General features: G+C 42.8%; 1 long non-coding RNA gene across 1 annotated transcript; it reads right to left on the minus strand.

The window, feature by feature from the left end:
* Positions 1-296: 296 nt before the first annotated feature.
* LOC144003927 (uncharacterized) lies at positions 297-3,214 on the minus strand. Its single transcript, XR_013279128.1, has 2 exons — positions 1,153-3,214; positions 297-1,079 (listed from the first exon to the last, which is right to left on the minus strand). It is a non-coding gene; the product is annotated as an uncharacterized LOC144003927 (long non-coding RNA).
* Positions 3,215-17,425: the final 14,211 nt, after the last annotated feature.

Below are 17,425 nucleotides of genomic sequence, written 5' to 3' on the forward strand. Positions count from 1 at the left end.
ATATATTTTCATCACACAAGTTCCAATTTTACCTGACCGAAATGATCAAATACTCAAGGATTGGAGAGAACAAAGAAATGTTAGTCTGTGAATCATTATGTTTCTTTGGAAAATGTGCTAAATGTGGGCTGATTGTGCTAACTGTTTTTGCAAAGATACACCGAGACGCTCCAGACATTTGCAAATGGGTGACATGAGTGAGAAATGAATGAGTGAGGTGCTTTGCGGATTTGTCCATGATATTTTTAGAACGTCATTTCTGGTTCAAGAAAGTTGCCAAACCAATGGAGAAAAACTCCAAGTTCATTTACCATTTATTTGGTAAGTAAATTAAAACAGCTTTAGTTAAACAATTTGAGGAATGAAAACAGCTAAATAATGCATATCATGCAAAGTACTGCAATGCAAAAATGTGTCAGCAGTGTATAAAATACAGACAAAAATAAAAATGTAAATGTTTTTTTTTTTTAAATGGACTAAGAAAAAACGACATTTCCTGCAAAATCTCATCCCACAAAAATGACCACCGAATACAAACAAAAAAAAACAAAAAAAACAAAAACAGAGAGAGGGGAAGAGAGCAAAGAAAATGTACATAGAAAAAGGCATGAGGTCAAATGAAAATCAGACACAATACAAGTTAAAGAAAATGTATTGACAATCTCTTCTACAGCAACCATCTTTTCAAATGAATAGAAATACCATTAAATTTCTTCCAGCCCCCCAAAAAATATCAACACATTTTTGTTGTGATCTTAAAAAAAAAAAAAAAAAAACACTTGACAAAATAGTGTACTTTGTAACATAAACGTTTATACATCATGATTTCATGACAGTTCTGCAAGTACTGGTGTGTGCATCTTGGCCAGCAGGGGTCAGTATAATACTTAACGCAGTAAACACACAAGTCAGCCAGCGCCAGTAACATTTTCTTCACAGAGGATAAAGAATATATGCTTGCGAGTGGTATTATTTTGTCGGTGTGAGTTGGAATCTTAGTGGAGGAGGTGTGGTTGAAAATTCAGCTCACGTCGACTGCAGCTCGCCCGTCAATACTTTGTTTTGGGGATCGACAACAGCTGTAACACAATAACAGCGCCTTAGCCATGGCAACGACAGCAAGCATTATTTTCTTTTGGTGAAATGACTCACAACACAATCGATTTGCCACAGACGAAGAGAAATGATGAACAAAATCATGTTGATGTTTCTGTCGTGGTTGACGGGTCGAAGCTAAATGAAATTTTAAATGCTAAAACATGTTTAGCATTTTACCCCAAGAACAACACCTAAAAAAAAATAGAGGAAAGCACATTCTTAGTTCTTGATTAGGATGTTAAATGATTTAATTAAGTGATTCTTAAATAATGTCCCCGAATTATTTATGTACTACAAATGTGTATTTGTTCAATTATCTATGCCAGTGAAATGTAGTGACAGGCACAACATGCCACAAAACTCGTGGATCCGCTTTGTGTGGCATTTTCTTTTGAAAATGTAAAATATTTGCCTTGGTTTCATAAATCATGTCCAGAGAGAGAAAGAGAGATTTGCCGTAAACATACCTATAAAAAAAGGTGGAAATTCTTCAAATGCTATTTTTTTTCTCTTCTTTGAATTGAACAAAATTGGAACAGTCACTTAAATATTTGCTTGCCACAATTTTCAAATTCAACTTAGTGTGGTCTCATCTTCTTTTTTTATTTTTTTTTATTTTTATGGCAACTTGTCTAATGAATTTGTTATTGAGCACATCATTTCAGAATTGGAGGACATTTCTCTCTCCCCTCATGAAATGTCTAACTTGGCATGGCCAAAAAGAAACATGCATTTGTGTAAAACGATAGATTTCTTTAAACAAAATGTAACTCCAAAATGTAATCCACCTATTCTCTGTTCGCGCTTATGCTCACATGGGCGACGTGACGCAGGAGTAATGACATCATCAAGCTAATTACGATAAATATGGCTAAATCCTCTCTTCAGTTTTCAGCTGTAATGGACTGGACAACTCTATCCTACGCCTCATATCGCAAAACAAATATTCATACCAAATTTGCTTTTTAGTAGATAGCTAAGTTTTTTCTTTACCAGTTAGCATAGTGGTTAAGTTAATATATAGCTATCAAAACTCCCTTATGTACACATTCATTTGCAACTCTTTTATCATAATTAGTGCAAAATTAAATTACTATTCAAATAAAATGTCTGACTTTTTTTTATTGTAAAGGAATTCTCAAGGCTATTTTTGAAACTTGTTTTTCAAGGTCACTCAAAACATCTCGTGCGAATTGAGCTGCCATCCACCAGCAGAGAAGATTTCATCCGTCTTGGTGATGTCAGCATCCATGAATCAATTCCCGCTTCTGCGTGTGAGTCACACACACATGCACACGCCAACACGCACACACACATTCAGAGCGTAAGCGTGGACTCACAAAAGCAACGGAGCCATTACTCATTACTTGATTCCAAAAGCTGACACCTCGGTGGAGGAAAACAATAAAAAATGAATGCTTGAGAGTGGCAAGGCAGGGCCGCTCATAGATAGCGCTAAATAAAGTGAATATGTAATGCGAAACGGTGTGAAGATGCCAAAATGGCGTCTGAGTCAAAGGTGAGAGTAATGCTTTTATACAATGGCGGGAAAGCAAGCGAGGGTTTATTTATGCGCCTCAGCACACATGTACGGCATCTGTGTGGAGGTGTGAAAACAAAAGGCGACCTGCTGCATCTCCAAATACCTCCAGGATGAAGCGTGTCAATTACGAGAGGGGTCTCTTACCTCGGGTGAGAGCTAAAATGTGTCTCGGCCGCCGACTTTCTGCTGGGCCGAGCTTTAACAGGCTGACACCTCCGGAGAGAAGAATGGTGTTTTTTTTTTGTTTTTTTTTAATGGCGCCGTCCTTTAAGTCGCACTCGGATCCGCTTTAAAGGAGAATAACGTTAGCTACGTCCCATTGCCTTTCGTTTCTTTGCCCTTACGTGCAACAAGTTCCTTCTGAATGCGCTTCTAGGAGCTTGAATGGGACACTTGCCGCTGGGGCCGAACAATTAATCAAATTCAAATTCCCATCACAGTGTGGTAGCACGTGTGTGTGTGTGCGCGCATATGTGTGTGTGTGTGTGTGTGTTAGACTGCTTTAATTGTGCTATGGCCATTGGCTTTGGTTCTATATGCTATATATTATTTGTTTATATGATATGGTGTCAAGTTAAGTTTAGTGTTAAAGAAGTAGTCATATTTATACATCATTGTTTGATGAAACATGAAAAGTTAAAGTGATAAAAGCACATTTATTATTATTATTATTATTATTATTATTATTATTATTATTATTATTTGCTGTTGTCTGATTTATGACCTATTTTTTTTTATGTATATACCACATACGTTAAATCATAAACTGAAGTAGCTGAATGAAGGTGAAGATGAATTCATGCTTTGTTTGCCTTTATTATTGCGCAAGCCTAAACTGCATTCATATAATAAGTCTGATATTGTTGATTGTAATACAGAGTAATTTATTGCTTGTGTTTGTTAATAAAAATACATGGGAACAGAAGCTTGAAAAATAATTGCATATGAAATCACCATTTGGTGGAAAATGAAATTATTTTCAAAATCGTGCAGCCCTATTTGCAACTAATTGTTCTATTTTAGTCAAGATTGAAGACAGCAGGTAGCCGAATTACTCACATCTAAAGTACTTGTGTAAAAAAACAAAAGTACTCAGTACTGAAGCAAAAGTAAAAAAAAGTACAGACTGTGAAATGTACTTGATGTAGAAAATAATAATAATAATTTACTCTCAATTACATGCAACTCCTATTTTGACTGAATTAGCGCAACAGGGGAAAAAAAATCTTTGTAACAACTAACAAATGAAAACTGAATGACTGCAACTGTTTTTTTTAAATTAGGCAAAGAAATTGCCGGTTTTTAGGCTGGTACAAGACAACGCATTCGCCACAAAGTACACAGAGCTGAAATTTCTACATGAGAATCTGCACTTTGTTACGTTCTACCACTGCGTTGTTGCCGTTAACCGCACAATCACTTCCTGATTTGAGAACATTTTGAAGAAATAACCCAGAATGGGAGAACAAAAAAGGAAGCAGTTCACTAAAACAAACACCTTCACTAGCACCCGAGATGATTCCAAGCTGACGCGGGCGACAAATACAAACCTACAAAAAGACAAAGACGTGCCCGGCACACAAAAAGCGTCCCTGTTGAAGGCGTGGCACCATCACGCCGCTGTGAATGGCCGCTGTTTTCCAAACACACCAAAACAGACAAATAGCAACGCACACAAGAGCCATTGAGTGCAGAGAAGGAGGGCCCTTCCACAATGACCTGAGAGGAAACGCTCTGAAAGGGAGGAGAGACGGGGGAGGGGCCCTTTCACAGGTAGGGACCCCTGCAAGGCATCCCATTGTGCGCATGGGGGCTAAATGGAAGACGGCGCGCACAAAGGCCGCAATTGACACGCAAAAGGTGTCAGGCAAAGACAGGTTGGCCATTCTCTCCTGATGGCCGCTAATTACCGCCAAAGGGAGGAAGGGAAGGGAAGCTCCTTCATTAGAGCAGCAGCTGGGCCGCGTGACACTCTCATGTCGGGACGAGTGTGGCGCTTTTGTCCCCGTGTGTGTCTCAGGCGGAAGCTTGGGATTGGACGCACCAACAGCAGTGGACCGTCATGTTCGATTTGGCGGATTTGGCCGGGCCGTGTCCATCGAATCTGCCCAGGACCTTCGCAATGCTTTTTTTTTCCTCTGAGAGCTCAATATTATTCATTCGGCAGCCTTCCCGCGTCAACATGTCATCATCATCGTTCTTTGCGTCCTGCCAGCCGTGAAGTTGTCAGGAGACCAGAGGAAGGATCAAAGGAAAGAAAGATGAATCAAAGTGAAATCGACAATACCAACCAGACACCACCCTCCACCCACAGTTACAAATCCAGAATCTTTCACCAACCCCAGATACATCTAAATTTCTACATATTAGGGAGACATCAAGAGACCAGAGGAAAGACTAAATGAAGGAACGAGGGATAGATGAGTCAGAGTGAGATCCACGCCAACCTCCACTTATTCAGTGGCAAGTGGGAGAGGCAAACTCTTTTTGAGTTTCGGTAGATGCTGGTGTGGTGGATCTGACATGCTTGGGAACCGCCACCAAAGAGGTGAGCCGTTGATCTCAGCTCAACAAGGCATGCACAGCTCCGCAGATCCCGTTGGGGATCTTTACAATACTAAGTGGGATGAATTGTATTTCATGGTTCATACAAGTGAACTCAATTGCAAAATCCACCACTTTTATTCGTAACCCAGGTCCAGATGATGTCGTGTACGTGCAACACTTTTATGCAGTTGCGATTTGTATGAAAATGTGCGGCGACTGGGAGCAGACAGTAAAGCCCTTCATCCTGTCTCACTGCATCATCTCTTCTATTCCGCGCGTGCATCTCCTCCACCTTGCGTTTGGCTGCGGGCGACACCGGCGTTCGGTGGCACGTCCTGTCACACCGGGCCGTCCGTAGGTGCCAACGTATGACAAAACACGAGGTGCCACGCCATCACACCTGGTCGGCCGAGACGTCCACGGCCCCTCTACCGTCTCCAACACGCACGCATGCACGCACACCCACGAGAGCCAATGTTGTTGTTTTGGTTTCCTGTGATTGGGTGGCGACTGGCCCAAAGTCAGTTGGCTCCTGATCCCCTGAGGACCTTATTACTGTAAGAACGACATAGCCTACCTTTTGCCCATAACCTTGCTGACATAGTGCTACTACAGTATATGTTCCATCTCAAAAGCCATGTTCAATCACAATACACAGCTCTTTTGGTGACGTTGAGAGCTAAAACGGACTTCAGAGATTCTCGACCAGGGATCACCAACTCTGGTCCTCGAGGTCCAGAGTCCTGCAGGTTTTAGATGTTTCCGCCTACCAACACACCTGATAACTCAAGTTCAGGATAGTTATGAGGCATGCTGATGAGATGATTACTACTACTACTCGAGTAGAATCTAGAGTCTCGATTAAAACTAGAGTCTAGATCTCTACTAGATTATACAATCATCAAGTTTTAGATTCTATAACCTGCAGGACTCCGGACCTCAAGGAATTGGTGAATCCTGTTCTAGACACTAGTAGATTCTACACTCTAGATCAATCTAGACTCTACAGGACTTTAAATCTGCAGAACTCTGGACCTCGAGGACCGGACTTGGTGAACCCTGTTTTAGATGCAAGTAGATTCTAGATTCTCCTAGCGTCTAGAACAGATTCTGTTCTAGATTCTACTACAGTCTATAACAGGGTTCACCAATTCTGGTCCTCTAATAGAGCCTAGATTCTACTAGAGCAGAGATGGGCAAAATCGGTCCTCGGGGACAAGAGTCCTGCAGGTTTTGGATGTTTCCCTTCTCCAACACAGCTGAACTATGATCATCATCAGCAGCAGCAGCAAGCTCTGCATCAGCCTGATAATGAGCCTGTTGATTGGAATCAGCTTGTGTTGGAAGAGGGAAACCTCCAAAACCTGCAGGACTTCGGGCCTCGAGGACCGAGTTTGCCCACCCATGTACTAGAAGCTAGTACAGGGGTCTAGAATCTAGATTCTGTTCTAGATACTATAGGGCCTAGAACATTTCATTTCATTTTCTTGACCGCTTATTCCTCACAAGAGTCACGGGGGTGCTGGAGCCTATCTCATCTGGCTTTGGGCAGTAGGCGGGGTACAGCCTGGACTGGTTCCCTGCTTTCTTTCAGTCATTGTATTTGTCACATCCTGCATCCTGCCTGTTTTAGTTTGCAACTAGTTTATTCCCTGCTTTGGTTTGTACTTTATAACTTGTGTTGTACTTTGTTTGCTTTTTGTTTAAATTAAATTAAAGGCCTCGCTCTGCTTCCCTGCGCTTGGGTCCACAACTACCCGCACACCTTGACACATGCCTGATAACGAGCAGAGAATGCTCTAGATTCTAGGCCCTAGAATCTAGGGCATTCTCTGCTCAAGCTTCAGTTAGCAATGCCTGTTTTTAAAGCGCTTTATAAATAAAGTTGAGTTGAGTTGAGTAGGATTATGAAGCTTTTTGATATTCTTTTGTGATTTTAGGCTATTGAAATAAACTTGACTAGAAATGGATAGCTACAAGCCCAAAAACGTCACTCTTGCCATCTCTGCATTTGCCTGACTCGAAGGGTTAAGCGCAGTAACTAAATATTTGTACAGTGTTCCCTCACAAGACTGCATTCAACTATGGGTACCCTCTGGGAGGCACCAATGTCTCCAGGCACAGACGCGCACACGTGGCTAGTAACACAAAGTGACACCATGATGCTGTCTGGTGTTAAAGCACGTGATCATCCAGATCTTTGAAGGCGTGAAACTTAAGAAACTCACCTGCTCCAGCTCAGCAATGGCTGTGTGATTGGATTAACTGGGCCTTAAACAGCTGAAAAGAGGGCTACCTCGTCAAGGGTCAACGGGAGGCCACCGGGGTCGGCGAGATGGTAGGCGTCGACCGTGTCGTTTAGCTCGACGGCGGCCGACGGGTTCCGTATTCCCAGGAAGTGGCGGAGAGGATGGCGGAGAGAGACGACAGATGCTTTTTGACAAGCGCCGCCTCGCAGACACGGCTGGCCTCCCGTTGACTCCACTGTACTCGCCCGCCATTTACACACTCACACACTGCTTGGGAATCCTCTTGGCCCCACATTATTCTTTCACTATCCACTACTTCAGCAAATATTTGGAAAAGAGCTGATATCAATGTCGGACAGGCTTTACGTTGCACTTTGTTTGCTTGAAACTGCCTGAATGGTGTGCGATATGCTAACCACAAGATCAGTTCCGTTCTATTCTAAACTACTAAGATGAGCTAAGGGTTCCCTAGCTAGTATAGTTGACATTGTTAAGTGAACTAATCCTTTTTAATCCAAGTTGACAGGTAACTGCACAATCCATCTAAAATGACAGAACACAGCATTTTTGGGTTTGGCATTTTTGTTAAATGCAGAAATTATTGTATTCTCTGAACAATTAAACACAATTTACATTTATGCAATGTATAAAAAAAAACTACAAAAGAGTGTTATCCTCACTTGATATGTTAGAAGAGTTTCTATGGGAGATGGCCCAAATGGCTGAATATTTAACGTTGACGACCGCTGGGCTCGATGAATGGAGTTTCGACTGGTTAGGAAAATGTATATAACAGCATGCCTGATCATTTGTAACATCCAGTTTTTGACATGTACTTCGACAAAATCATTCATTGAGCTTGTTTTGTTGCTATGTGCTCTATTCAGTCTATTACTGATTTACATTTCTCATTTGGATAACCAAATCTCGTCGGTGATATTTGAGGGCAGGTTTAGTATAAAGGATACGCATAATATATCTAAATATACGTAAAACAAAAATATGTCCACTGTCTACATGTACAAAAAGAAAAGAAAATCAATTCTCACTATGATTGCTGGGTTCTGTACCTCATTCAGCTCTGTAGGTGTCACTCTAACTCTGCCGCTTGCCACCTGTTGCCTCCATTCCGCACTGCAAAGAGAGAACCAATCTGAGCAACTCATTTCAATCCCCCCCCCAAAATGCATTTTGTCCTTGTTGGCTGGTTGGTCGGCTTGTCTGCGAGTAAAGATGGCACACACACACACACACACACACACACACACCCTTCCACTTACAAGCACACACAACATGTCACCATTGAGGGCCTTAATATATTTGCATGGCATGACATCTTACAAAGCGACATTGTAATCTTTGATGAATGAAATTGTAATCATTGATTGCGAACAGTCTATTCTCTTCATTTCCAATCATTTCTCTTGGCTCCACTTGATGAATGTGGAGTTGTGGGCGTTATCCTTTTCTGTCCAATCGGATTTCTTCATCTGTGTGTTGCCATGTCAAAATAATTGAAAACTTCAATTCGTAAAACAGACATCAAACTATTGATTAGCTTAAAAGGCGCCTTAGGTAACCTAAATAAATAATGCATATTTATTGTTAAACTTTCAGTACAGCTACACAGTACCATGGATATTTTTTCCAAGAATTGACAGGAAAGTCATTTCACCGTATTTGAACTGAAAAAGTCGACAGCATTGCGAATTGCAGTCGCCAAACAATGGAAGATGTCACACTTCTCGATACCGACAAGCTCTCGCTTAATTAGCAAAATCCTCATATTGTACATCTTCACAAGAGGCACATGCACACATCAATGATTTACATGCAGGGCCAAAGTGGGACTCTTTTTCAATCTTGGACTTTCATGGCTCAGACTGACCAACTTTAGCTCACAAAGGTTTTCATGAAGATAATTGTTTTACTCTTATTAAGGTCTGAATCTACAATAGCTTAGTATTTCCTCCAACAGATACTCACATTGTATTTGATCTAAAATCAAATATGCGTGCAAAATAAGATGCTCAGTGTTTATTGACGAAGTAGGAGAACAAAAGGACCAAGAGCAAGGCAGATTTACGTATCAAACGTGGTGGCACTCCCTGTTAGCGCTGTTATTTCAAACCTATTTAAAACCATTTCCGGGGCCCAACGTAGCTAACTTTGCGATTGATAGCACAGAGCCTTTGTCAATATGCTTTGTTGCCGTTCCAAGTAACACCTCAGTGACTTGGTTTTCATTTTCAATGTGTTGTTTTGTACTGATTGTATTTACAGTTATTAAATTAAGCTATTCCATTTCTGCTACTTTAGGTATTCAGTTACTGCAAATGAGTGATTCTCGACCACTCAGATCTCAAACTTTCCTATGCCCATTTTCTGCACTCTTCATCTGGCTCCCTCCTCCTCCTCATCCTCCCTGTGCAGCTGCTGGGGCCCCGCCATTAGCCGTGACATGCGGAGGCGCTGATTCTGTAAAGGTGGTGACCCTCGCAGTGGGTTTCGCCAGGGCTTAGTCCTTCACACTCGCATGTCTCAGTTCCCCCCGAGGTGCCCGGCCGACGCAAATTCGTACTCCGCAACGGCAGCCCCTCCCTCGTCGCTACTGCGTGTACGTTTATGAGCGTGTGTGAGCCCGATGTGTACTCTAAGAATTGTTGGTTAATTGGACTTCTGCGCAGCTGCAAGCTTGGGAAACACCCTCTGCCTGCTCGCTGGGCTCGCTGCAACCTCTTATCAGGGCTTTGGGAACGGGTACACATCTGGAGTTGACTCACAGTATCCAAGCAAGTCCGAGTGACACCTAGGCTAATTTCCGTTAGCACGGCCATAGCAATTTGCATTATATGTTAGCATTAAGCTAGAGGATGTTATATGGTTTGGTTGAACGTTTTGAGGTTGAATGCGCAAGTAGTCGGCGCTTGAGTCGAGCTTGGTGCAGTAGGCCACAGCAGCTAGCAAGCAACAAATAGGGTGGCCACTTCCATAAGGTCAAAAAGGAGGAGATATTTTCAAAAATTTAAGTGTTCTTTTGCTATAACTTTTTTTTTTTACAATAATGTACCTATTTTATAAAATTTATGAAAGTTTGCACATTGATAATGTTTAAACAAGAATAGGACGGGGTTGTCAATCCCAGTAGCTGTACACGAAAATGTGCATCGTGAGGAGCGTTAACAGCCCTGACAATTTGTGGCAAACATTTTACTGATGACCGCTTCAGGAATTTGGGACAATACAAACGTGGATTAACAGAACATCTTTCAAGGGATGAGACAGAGTAATTAGCAGATGATGTAGAAGCCATGCTAGTTGCTAAGCTAACCTAAGATTGACACGTAATGGTTTAACAATGTTATCAAGTGCTTCAGGGAGTGGTTCGGGGATTGCAGATGGAAAAAATTTCTGGTTGACATGAATCTGATGTATTGTAAAAGAAGTTTTGCTGGCAACTGACATTTTTCACGCCACTGCACGGGATAGAGCTAGATTTATGTAAACTAGTTGAGAAATGAGCCAGGTTGCACCAAGGCACCTTTCCCTGACCTCCAAGTACTCTGGGTCATCTGGAAATGAAACGTCCAAATAAAGAAAGGAGAACTGATGCGAGTCTGGAAACATGTCCCCCATGCATGATAAACAGTGCTTGACTATATTTGTAAACAGCCTGTATCCACTTCTTTGGAGCGTACTTTTCATTCTCTTCGCTGACTTCCTCGCCTGTGTGCCCCTCCTCCCCCCGCTCGCTGTAGTTGGCAACTTTTCAGGGCTGGCCTTTGTTGCGCGGACAAAGGGGGCCGCTGCCCTCTCACAGGCTATGTTACAGGCTGTCACATGAGGCGGACACTCTGGGACAGCCCTGCGTTATCTACTGTGACAACTCCGATTACTTCCACAGCCTCCCATCTGATCAGCACATCCAATTCAATTAGTGCCAATTAGTCCTGGTCTGCCCCCCTCCGCCCCCCGCCGGCCCCGCGCCTGCTGCGCCTCCCCTGAAAAGAGTTTTGAAGCAACTCGCTGGTGCCCCTCCTGCTTCCCCACTCCAATTACTCTCACACACACACGCACACAATGAGTCATTCACACATTCTCTGGGACCGGATTCAAAGTGACACATCACACAAAATTCACAGTTTCTTGCACATGAGCCTTCCCAGGTCCGTTCCAGCGACGACACACGGACGCACAATATGCTCGAGGGGAAACACGCAAAAGCGACAGCTATCGATAGTCGGCCGCAAACTTTATAGCGCCACGGCACAGCACAAAACAAAAGTTAGCCAATGTGCTGTATTTACACTAAAACAGTGATCAGTGCTGGCCGAGAATATACATTAATTGGAGTAAAGACGTTTCTGCCCAATGAAGAGAAGTTTGATCTCCCACCTGCAACTAATCCTGCCTAATGTGGCGCACCAGTGGCCTTGGCGGTATTCTCTAAGGTTGATTGCACCGCAGATGCCGAACGCCTATGAAGAGTCCCGATGCAAAACGCGAGCTGCGTCTTTGCCTTGGCCGCCGACCTTTCGTTTACTCGCTGGCCAATCAGGATTTGAGTTGACAAACAACCCAATGAAGACCTTGAGAAACAAATCAGTGAATAGTGTGCTCCGACGGCAGCTTCACAGTACCCCTCCCGTGTCCACCCGCCCGCTTGTTGTGGGTCCGCACACCTGGGCTTGGCAAATGAGGGCGAGCTGAAAGAAAAGGGAGGCGAGGGTGTGGGGTGGGGGAGGGCTGTTTGCTGCGGTGTTTCAGCATTCCGACGGAGCAAAAAGTTAATGATGGCTCTTTTGTGCCCTGAGAACGCCGGTGGCAGCACAAGTGTTACAGGGAATCACTGCCTGTGCCAGTGAGCAGCGACAAAAGGGGGCCAGCCACGAGCTGTGCCGGGTTTCCAGCATATTGATATCGCTTACATCAGGGGTGTCAAACTTATTTTCTTTTTGGAAGTTGAATGTCTCATTACATCTGGGATAAACGTAACAAGTCAGTTCAGAAAATGAAAATCATACCACCAGTCAAACATGGCGGTGGTAGTGATGATGGTCTGGGGTTGCTTTGTTACTCCACGACCTGGACGACTTGCTGTGATTGATGGAAGCAGAAAATCCTGAAGTAGAACGTTCAGCCATCAGCTTGTGATTTCAAACTGAAGCGCATTTGAGATCTCCAGCACACTGGGAAGGAATCTTCTGCATGTCTTCAGAAAACAGAATCACGACTTTGGAGTGGCTTAGTGTCAGGGTTACCTGTTTGACATCTATTAAACACGACACAAAAAGGAGAGAAGACACTCAGTTCAGGGCTCGCGAAGAGAGAGGAGAGGAACTGACTGATACAATTCACTCCTGCACTCTCTGAAGATTCCTCTCCTCACCCGCTCTATTTATTTGCTTTTCCACGCCCCTAGTTACATGGTTGTTCCAACCCTAAAAATGCAAATGCAAGGCATAGTTGGAACACAGTGTACTTGTTTGTCTATCTGTTGTGCATGTGAGTGGAAGATTGCTGAGTACGCGTGGTCAAGTTTGCAATCATTTCTTAACAGATAACAGACAACCTCAGCAGACTGGCTCGAACCATTCTGCTGCGTTAGATGTTGTGGTTCTTCAGCTTTTTGAGTCATCTTCAAATAGCCAGGCTATGTGAATGTGAGTGGGAACAGAGCAAAGCATTCTTCATTGCAAGCAGAAGCAGTTCTTCATTGCAGCAAATGTATAACTTATTATCTACAATTATTCCTACACTTAATCAAAGTCAGTCTTAAAAAAGTGCTTGAAAACCCTCCAGTGTTACTGATTATGGAAGGAAGGGTGCGACAAACAAAAATGTATCCACAGAGATGTGAAAGAGTCGTTAGCAGGAATCGAAAACGTGCTGATGCTCAGGTTGGACCAACCAGTTCCTACGTTGAGAGGGCAAGTACTTTTCCACACAGGGTCACGTAGCTTGGACTAGTTTTGGCCAAGCCAAGAAAGAAGAGGCCTTGTTTCACCACATCTCTTTGCCCCCCCTAATCATAAAAGCCGCCCAAACACGCCCTCCTTCCCTGCAGGCCTTAATACGTGCTGACAGCTTCCCTCCGTAATTGCTGATCACACCCAGATGGACGCTTCCTTCATTTGAGGCTTGCCAGCTCACGGGAAAAGGGGGCAGCGGGGGTGCCGGCGGTGGGGAGTGTGGCCGTCAATGTGTGTGATTTGTTGGTTATAGATACAAGCGCAGTAACCACCCCGGGCCAGCTCGGCCCAGTTTTTGTTCACACATCGGTTGAAAAACAGAGAGGCCTCCTCCTCACGCCCCCTCCCCGAACTACCAGCCCCACTTCTGCCCGACCCTCTCTAGCGCCCTCTGTGTGCGAGCCAAGGGCAGGACCAGGAAGTGATTGCTAGTTACGGGCCTTTTTTTTTCCCCTTTTTGATGGCAAAGAAGAGCGTGAAGATGCTGAGGTTAGAGGTTAGCATCCCGTTTGTTTTGTGTGTGGTCGTTGTGAATTTTTTGAGGTGACGGAGTGACCCTCCACCCCACCTCAACACCCCCAGCTACTAATGAGGGCAACATACTGTGACCCCGAATGAAGGAGAAATGGAAAGAATAGAAGTGCAACGTTCTTTTTTTCTGGTAGTTGTCATTTGTTGCCCACGTTTGCTTTTTTTTGGCGAATGATACCTTCCACTTGTAAAAATTAGCAATATGAAAAACATGCATTATAGTGTGTTGGCCCGTCTATAGCGTTTCCCATTGTGTGTTAGCATTAAGCTAGCATATTTATGTTAGGCATTGGCCGAACATTTGTCACCAGTTTACTTTTTTTAGCGAGTGAAACCTTCCAAACACACTTGCCACTTATAAAAATCATCCATGCATCCATTTTCTTAACCGCTTCTTCCTCACAACGGTCGCGGGGGCGCTGGAGCCTGTTCCAGCTGGCTTCGGGCAGTAGGCGGGGTACACCCTGAACTGGTTGCCAGCCAATTGCAGCTTATAAAAATCAGCAATATGAAAAACTTGTTTTATAGCGTGTTAGCATCAAGCTATCAGATTTATGTTAGGCCGATACTAACTGCAATGATGCAGTGTTGAAAGTACAGTCAAGCCCTGTGGATTATCAGCGTTTCTCCAAGAATTTTTCAGGGGTTTGTCAAGTCAAGTCATCTTTATTTATATAGTTAAAAATACATTCTAATCCCCCCCAATGGATTTCATTGGGCGTCAATTATGTGCAAATATTGGTTTTTCTGGAACATTTTTAAACAGCCAGCAGCTCGTTTTTTCTTCTTCTTCTTTTTTTTTATTTTTTTTTATTTCATGTGGGTGACCACATACGTCTGTTGCCATACCTAATAAATGAAAAGAAGCGGTCACGAAAATGAAGATGTTTTGGCCATATTTGCCTATTTCGGCGGTTGCCATGGAAACATAGCCAGACATTTAAAAATGAATAAAAGGTTGCTGTTAAAGTGTGACAGACAAAAACAATCAGTGGGATGAATATCTGCTTCAAATTTCATTCATGACCGACGAGTGTCATCATTGACACATTCCAGTGGAGGACAACACAAACGTTAACCCGCACAAGGACATTATTGATTTTGGATACAATAGTTAAAGTAGCTTTTTTTTCCCTTCACTGTGAATGCTTATGTTCAGACAGAACTGTCAATGCGACGCTATAAATTTCAGACTTAAAATGTTTGCCTGTGCGCTACATTACATTCTAGTATTAAAAAAATAAAATAAAAAATCATTGTGACATTGCGAAAGCCACAAGTCCAGACTTTTACTTTTACTTCCTGTATAATATCACAGCATATGTGTGATGAGCTTCCACGCAAAAAAAAAAAAAGAAAAAAAAAAAGAGGCCGACCAACCTTGAATCGGCTAAATTGGCAGCTCTGAGTCCAGAAAAGCAGGAGACGAGGACCAGTTACATTGTGCAGAAGGGCAAAAACACAATGTGCAATATTGCGCGCACACTGAACATTCATTCGGCGCTTTGAAAGCTCAACAAATTGGAAAGTGCCACAAAAAGCGGCAGCCGTGGGTCAGGCTACAATTTTCGCTCTAAATACCTGTTTGTGTCGACCCTCGCCGGGCCTTGACAAACACGATTCTGCTGTGTGCACATTGGCCTGAAAGTGTGTCTTTTCAAATATTTTCATCAAGCAGGAAAATGCAAGGTTGCCGCGGCGGCGCGACTCCACAAACCCTACAAAGGCCAACTGTTCAATGACATGATGAAAGCCGCATTAGTAAATATTTGAATGGAAATGCTTTCTATTCACCGAGCCTCGTTTCTTCAAGCTGGAAGGCGCTTTAGGTCACAGGAATGCAGCCGGGAGTCTTTTTTTTTTTTTTTTTTTTTTCCAGCCAACTCTTGTGTGAATGCTGTCAAAACAAACCGAAATCACCGCGAGGGGTGAGTCCGGTTCAAAGCCAATGCTGAACTGACCACACCTACCGATGTCACCTGGCAATTACCCTTTGACCTGGCCGCCTGAAATCGCTTGCGAGTAGTCTTGCACTTCTCTGTGCTCGTTTGCCTTTTGCAGGCTTCTCTATAACTATATATATATATATATATATATATATATATATATATATAGTGTTGTTCCGATACCATTTTCTGGCCCCCTGTACCGATTCCGATACCCCGACACCATACCAATACCTAAGGTTTCTTTTCCTCAACATGAAAAAGCTGTCCTGCCATTGGTTCAGAGCATTCAAGGGCCAATAGGAAATCTTAGATCGGCATGCAGTGAGCATGTCACATATCAGTGAATGTCGTCCACCAGCAAGACAAGATGCTGCATCCAAAATCCTATATTAGCGTTGGAATTAATGGTATCGGCATGTTACTTGTGAGTAGTCACCGATACCGCAACCACTGTTTTAAAGCAGTATCGGCGCCTCTGCCGATGCCAGTCTCGGTATCGGAACAACATTAATATATATAACTATATACATATATATATACATATATATATACATATATATATATATATATATATATATATATATATATATATATATATATATATATATATATATATATATATATACATATACATATATATATATATATATATATATATATATATATATATATAAAGTACTTGTCCAACAAGCCTCCCAATAACGTTTTTTTTTCTCCGCCTTCTCGATCCAACTAATCCAAAGCCTTGACCCTTGCGCACCTCCTTGAATGTCACATGACCATGCAGGTGTGGAGGGGTCTCTGCCCCATCTGACCTCCAATTAGTGACCCTAATTAGTGGAGGCCTTCAGCACCCACCCGCTGGGAAGCTGAGCTGCTTTGGAGAAAGGGAGAGGACAGAGGGATGCAGGAGAGAGGGCGGGTGGGGGGTGGGTGGTGGCATAGCTGCATTCCTAAAGAGTTGCCGGAACTTCAATCTGACCTGAACATTGCGTATCAATTTTTAATATCTTGGGTCCGAGCAATCCAGATTTTTTTTTTAGGCTGATGGCCAATTCTGATGTTTGGCAGAATAAAATTCAGATAAAGGATTTTTAAAAACTCTCCATCCATTATGTAACCCATGTAAGAAAGGGGAACTTTTGACCTGAGGCATTCTGGGATATCAACCTACTGACGTGAACACTACCTAAGTCACGTTTTGATCATGTGGTGAACTCACGTCTTCTTACCGAGCAGCCAACAATGGAAGAAGAAGAGCGATTTGCGTTTTCCTCACTATTTTGAGTTGTTTAAAATTGAGTACCAGAATCAATCAATTAACTCAATTACTTTTTTAGTAAGTACCCATCCTAACAGTGGCCTTATTCCAAGTAGGAAAAATCGCTTTTGGCACGTCACACCATATGATGATTGGTCAGCATACAGCTCCAAATCTGCCCTTTGCTGACAACTTTGCTCACACATTTGGCCCAATAATAATATTAATAATAATAATAATAAACAATGTGTATACTCAAGTGCAACTCCCCAAAA

Source organism: Festucalex cinctus, chromosome 16 (genome assembly GCF_051991245.1).
Source record: "Festucalex cinctus isolate MCC-2025b chromosome 16, RoL_Fcin_1.0, whole genome shotgun sequence".
In the NCBI taxonomy this organism is placed as follows: Eukaryota; Metazoa; Chordata; class Actinopteri; order Syngnathiformes; family Syngnathidae; genus Festucalex; species Festucalex cinctus.